The sequence below is a fragment of the Canis lupus genome, chromosome 38, assembly GCF_003254725.2.
Source record: "Canis lupus dingo isolate Sandy chromosome 38, ASM325472v2, whole genome shotgun sequence".
Taxonomy (NCBI): domain Eukaryota; kingdom Metazoa; phylum Chordata; class Mammalia; order Carnivora; family Canidae; genus Canis; species Canis lupus.
This window is the reverse complement of record NC_064280.1, coordinates 22,059,836-22,065,835: the sequence shown is the minus strand read 5'-3', so window position 1 is coordinate 22,065,835 and position 6,000 is coordinate 22,059,836.

The following is a 6,000-nucleotide window of genomic DNA, read 5'->3' as shown; positions in this document are numbered from 1 at the left end:
TGTCTCTGCCTCTCTCTCTGTGTGTCTCTCATGAATACATAAATAAAATAAAATCTTTCTTTAAAAAAAAATTCTTTTTTGGCGGCAGCCCAGTGGCTCAGCGGTTTAGCACCGCCCTCGGCCCGGGGTGTGCTCCTGAAGACCCGGGATCGAGTCCCACGTCGGGGTCCCTGCATGGAGCCTGCTTCTCCCTCTGCCTGTGTCTCTGCCTCTCTTCTGTGTGTGTCTCTCATGAATAAATAAATAAAATCTTAAAAAAAAAAAAAAAAGAATTCTTTCTTGGGACACCTGGGTGGCTCAGTGGTTGAGCGTCTACCTTTGGTTCAGGGCGTGATCCCAGGGTCCTGGGATGCAATCCCACATCAGGCTCTCACCTGCATCTCCCTCTGCCTGTGTCTCTGCTGAGTTAGGGACAAATGGGGCTAGGCAGGGCTAGGTAGGGGGCCATGGAAGCAGGCTCACTAAAATCCAAAAAAATACTGAGATGTAAGGAAATGAGAGATAAAGGATCAGGTCAGACCACCCTGCCCTGGGTGTGGGTGGGGAGGGTGTCTTTTTAACTCATCTGGGACCAACAAAGGATAACCAGACCCCAAAGAAGAAGTAAGGCATTAAAGCTGTTATCACTAGTACTTACTCAATGGTGATGTCAGTAAATAACGTTAAAAGGATTTAGGTTCCCTGATTAGGCTTCCAATAAAAGACCAACCCTACATGCCCTCAGGGGCAACCCTGCTGGGACCCCTCTCACTTCTGAGAGGTCTCTCTGTATCTTTACCTAGAGACTCCTTTACCTTTGCTCACTCTCCTGTGTCCGTGAGATTCATTCTTTTTTTTTTTTTTTTTTTGAGATTCATTCTTTAACTCCGTGAGACAAGAGCCCAGCTCTCCCATATCACTGCCTCTCTGTCTGTGTCTCTCATGAAGAAATAAAAAGAATTCTTTCTTGGTTGTTGGCTCCAGACCTCACCTCACCACACCTCACTTAGATTCAAGAACTGTATCACAGCCACACCGTTTACCATCTACATTAGGTGGCTTGTCTACAAGGAAGGTCTGCATTATCCGACTTTACTATTGCAGAAAACTCTGCCCAGAAGATGAAGTTGCAAGTACCTAGACATCCAACTAAGCCTCGTTAGAGTAAAATGGCTCATCAGACAAGGAGTAGTTAGGAAACCCTGTTACCTGCTTTTCCTAAATCATCATCCTACAAAGGCCTCCACAAAATCACTTAGTTTAAGCCGTAGACTCCTTTGCCCGCCCCCACTCAGGCTCTACTTTCTCAATGTTAGTCTCCCCCTAACTACAGCAGACAATCCACTAGGCTTCGCCTTGCTGACAGGTGATTTTGGTAGTATTGGCAGGGAGCCAGCATTCAATTTAAGACAGCAAGCAACGAAAAATAAGGTGAAATTAAATTAATTTTTTAAAAATCGGGGATGCCTGGGTGGCTCAGCGGTTGAGCATCTGCCTTCGGCCCAGGGTGTGATCCTCTTGACTTCAACTCATGATCTCTGGGTCCTGAGATGGAGCTTGGGATTCTCTTTCCCTCTGCTCCTTTGTGCATGCTCATGCTCTCTCTTGCTCTCTCACAAATATATAAATGCCTAAGTAATCAAAAATCATTTCAAAAAAATAATAAAATAAAATAACTTAATTAGAAAACAATTAGGTTAGCTGCTTTCTTTTAACTTCACCTATGAGTACCAACTGTTGGCCTTTCACACGTTTTTGTGCAGCCTCGGGTCTAAGAATAGTTTTACATATCTAAATGATTGAAAAAAAATCAAAAGGTCATTATTTCATGAATATGGAAATTGTGAAATTCACATTTCAGTGTCCATAAATGAAGTTTTAATGGAACATGGCCATGTTCATTCACGGTCTACGGATGTTTTCTTGCTATGCCTGTAAAGTTGTTTAGAGACTGTATGTCTAAAAGTATAAAAAAATCACTTCGAAGGCATTTTTGAACTTGCCGGGTAGACACTCACCCCGAGTTGGAAAAATTCATGGCCAAGAAGTTATTTTTGAAATTAAATGATAGCAGCTATGTCTAAGGAATATTGTGATTTGACCTCTTTATGAATCTTGTGATGGACAAGCGCAAGTGGTGGCCAGCGGGCGACAGAGTAACACTGGCCTGGCGATAATAGTAGGAAAAGGTATCATCCTGGTGGAAGCCTTTGAGAGAGTATGAACAACAAAACCAGAATATAAAGCAGAGAAATCGGGATCCCTGGGTGGCGCAGCGGTTTGGCGCCTGCCTTTGGCCCAGGGCGCGATCCTGAAGACCCGGGATCGAATCCCACGTCGGGCTCCCCGTGCACGGAGCCTGCTTCTCCCTCTGCCTGTGTCTCTGCCTCTCTCTCTCTCTCTCTCTCTGTGTGACTATCATAAATAAAAAAAAAATCTTAAAAAAAATTTAAAGCAGAGAAATCCCTGGTTCCATGTCTTCTCTCCACAGTGCATCTTATAAATAAAAAATAATATAAAAATTAGGTCACGTACATCTTATTGAACCTTTTTATTAAAAAAAAACTTTTGTAATAGAAATAATTTCTATTTTTAGAAAAAATAGAAATAATTTAATTATTTTAAAATAATTTAAATATTTAAAATAATTTTAGAAATAATTTTCTATTTTCTTTTTCTTTTTATTTTTTTTTTAAATTTTTATTTATTTATGATAGTTACACACACAGAGAGAGAGAGAGAGGCGCAGAGACACAGGCAGAAGGAGAAGCAGGCTCCATGCACCGGGAGCCTGACGTGGGATTCGATCCCGGGTCTCCAGGATTGCGCCCTGGGCCAAAGGCAGGCGCTAAACCGCTGCGCCACCCAGGGATCCCTATTTTCTTTTTATTAAATAAACTTTTGTAATAGAAATAAAAAATTTATTCCCTGGTTATTTACTGTAAGTTTGCCAACCCCTGGCCTAAGATGTCCAGTTTGAAAGCAATCGTGGACAGCTTGCTCTTTTTTTTTTTCTCATGGACAGGTCTTATGTGAGGTGACATAAAGCACTTTCCAGATCTTGCCTCATTTGTTTTTTTTGGTTTTGGGGTTGTTTTTTGCCTCATTGCTTTTAAACACTTCATAGGGCAGGTATTATCACCATTTGTTAGGTGACAAGACACTGACAGAAAACTTTGCCAACGTCAAAGGCTGGAGTCAAACAAGGTCTGTGCCTCCAAAGCCGGCCGTCTTTCTAGTACACAACACCCTCCCGAGAGCTCTGAAGGGCATTTTCTGAATTGTGTCCTCTTTGGACATCCATCCATTGGTCCTAATTTTCTTCCTTGAGGCCATTCATACAGAAACCCATAAATATCTGCAGGCTATAATTTTGTCTTCCTGGAGACTTTGACTCTGAACTTGGCATTGACCCTTTTAGTTAAGTCTCTTTACCATCCATACGGCTTCTATGAACAGGTTCCAGTTGGTCTGTAGTCCAAGACCTTACAGTGTGGCACCTAAACAACCTGATACGGGGGGTCTAATGCCACCAGCAGACCGCCTCTTGAGTTTTAGATGTTCTACATCTTTCTCATCTTTATAATGATCCGTTGACTTTTTGGACCTAAAGGCAGTGTTACTAACTATTGAATTTTGGTCTATGAGATGGAGTGTATCATTCCTACTGAGATTTGTTTTAATTCCAGTGTAGTTAACATGCAGTGTTATATTAGTTTCAGGTGCACAATACAGTGATTCAGCAATTCCCTTTTTTTTTTTTTTAACTTATTTATTCATGAGACCCAGGCAGAGGGAGAAGCAGGCTCTCTGCGCGGAGCCTGATGTGGGACTCGATCCCAGGATCCCAGGATCCCGCCCTGGGCCAAAGGCAGGCGCTCAGCTGCTGAGCAAACCCCCCCCCCCACCACCGTGTCCCAGGGTAAGTGAACTTTTTTTGGGGGGTGGGGGGTAAGTGAACTCTTGATCCCTTTCACTTACCTCACCCATACTGCCCACGCCTCTCCCCTCTGGTAACCATGTTTGTTCTATTGAGGTATTTGAATTCTCAGTCTGCCAGCTGAGGGCACTGTCCTCCTCATTGCCATCCACAAATATGATACGTATGTCTTCTGGTTTTCACCTGTCACTGGCAAAAAATGCAGTGGCTTTATCCTTCATTCCAGAAGGTGGCACTCATAGGCCACTCTGTCCTGTAGATCCTGTTGGGATGGCAGGCCCACTCAAGTGACAGTCTCAGTTAAGAAGGTGGGGAAACCCAGGTGGACATCATTACTTTCAAAGTCCTCCCTCCAAACACCCACACAGACACCTTTAAAGAGAAAGTGAACTTGTTTGCAGCTCCTCCTCTTTTTGGCTGCTCTTGCATTCAGGAACCTTCTCTCCCCAGCTCTCTTGAATCCCAGACCGTCCACTTGCCTAATACTGGTTGTGAATTTCGACAAGTTACTTAGCATTTGTGCCTCTTTTCCCCATCCGTGGACTGGAGAAATTAATAGCACTCAGTAAATTAATGGATGATAATAATCATTCGACAAGTTACCCCTCGAAAAAGAATTTTCCTTTCATATTAGATTTTTACAGCCAGGGACGCCTGGGTGGCCCAGTGGTTGAGCGTCTGCCTTCAGCCCAGGGCATGACCCCGGGGTCCTGGGATGGAGTCTGAATGGGGCTCCCTGCATGGAGCCTGCTGCTCCCTCTGCCTGTGTCCCTGCCTCTCTCTCATGAATAATTAAAATCGTAAAAAAAAAATTTACGGCCAATAAAAAAAGGGTAATAAATCAGAGGAGCTACAGAATCAGAACTTCTTTCCTTAAAATTGTATTTTCTCCATTTATTCTCCTTATTGTCCCTTTACCCCATAAAATATACTTGTCCCTTCAATAAATAAATAAAATCTTATATATAAAAAAAAAGGAATGGACCAAGCCTATTTCCCTCCCCTGTCCTTCATCTGTACATTCTGTTGTGGGTTTTTGGTTTTGTTTTAAAGATTTTATTTATTTACTCATGAAAGACAGAGAGGCAGACACACACACAGGCAGACGGAGAAGCAGGCTCCCTGCAAGGAGCCCAGTGCGGGACGCGACCCTGGGTCTCCAGGACCACACCCCAGGCTGAAGGCCGCGCCAAACCACTGAGCCACCGAGGCTGCCTTTTTTTATTTTTTTAGGTAGGCTCCACACCCAGCATGGAGCCCAACGCAGGGCTTGAACTCACAACCCTGAGATCAAGACCTGAGCCGAGATCAAGAGTTCGGAGGCTTAACCAACTTAGCCCCCCAGGCACCTGTGGTTTTCTGTTTTGTTTTGTTTTGTTTTTTAAGATTTTAAGTAATCTGGGGATTCCTGGGTGGCTCAGCAGTTTGGTGCCTGCCTTCAGCCCAGGGCGTGATCTTGGAGTCATGGGATCGAGTCTCACGTCAGGGTCCCTGCATGGAGCCTGCTTCTCCCTCTGCCTCTGTCTCTCATGAATAAATTAAAAAAAAAAAACTTCGGGCAGCCCAGGTGGCTCAGCGGTTTAGCACCTGCCTTCATCCCAGGGTGTGACCCTGGAGACCCTGGATGGAGTCCCAGGTCGGGCTCCCTGCATGGAGCCTGCTTCTCCCTCTCTGTGTATTCTCAGGAATAAATAATAAAATCTTTTTTAAAAAAATCTTTTAAAAAATGATTTTAAGTAATCTTTACACCCGATGTGGGGCTCAAACCCACAACCCTGCGACTAAGAGCTGCTTGCTCCTCCAACTGAGCCAGCCGGGTACCCCAATCTGTAGAACTTTCAAGACAGAACACATCCTTGACAATCATTTTATCCCCAATCACACCAGGTTCGTATCTCACAACCCCCATCTCCCTAGAACTGCTTCACCCAATTGTCACTTCGATGTATAAAACGTCCACTTGAGTCATTCCCATTCTTCTTTTTTTTTCTTTTTGAGTCATTCCCATCGAAGCACAGGCCAACAGTAGGCCTAAGAAACACCAGGCTCTGTCCAAGGATACCTCAAATCTCTTAATAAGA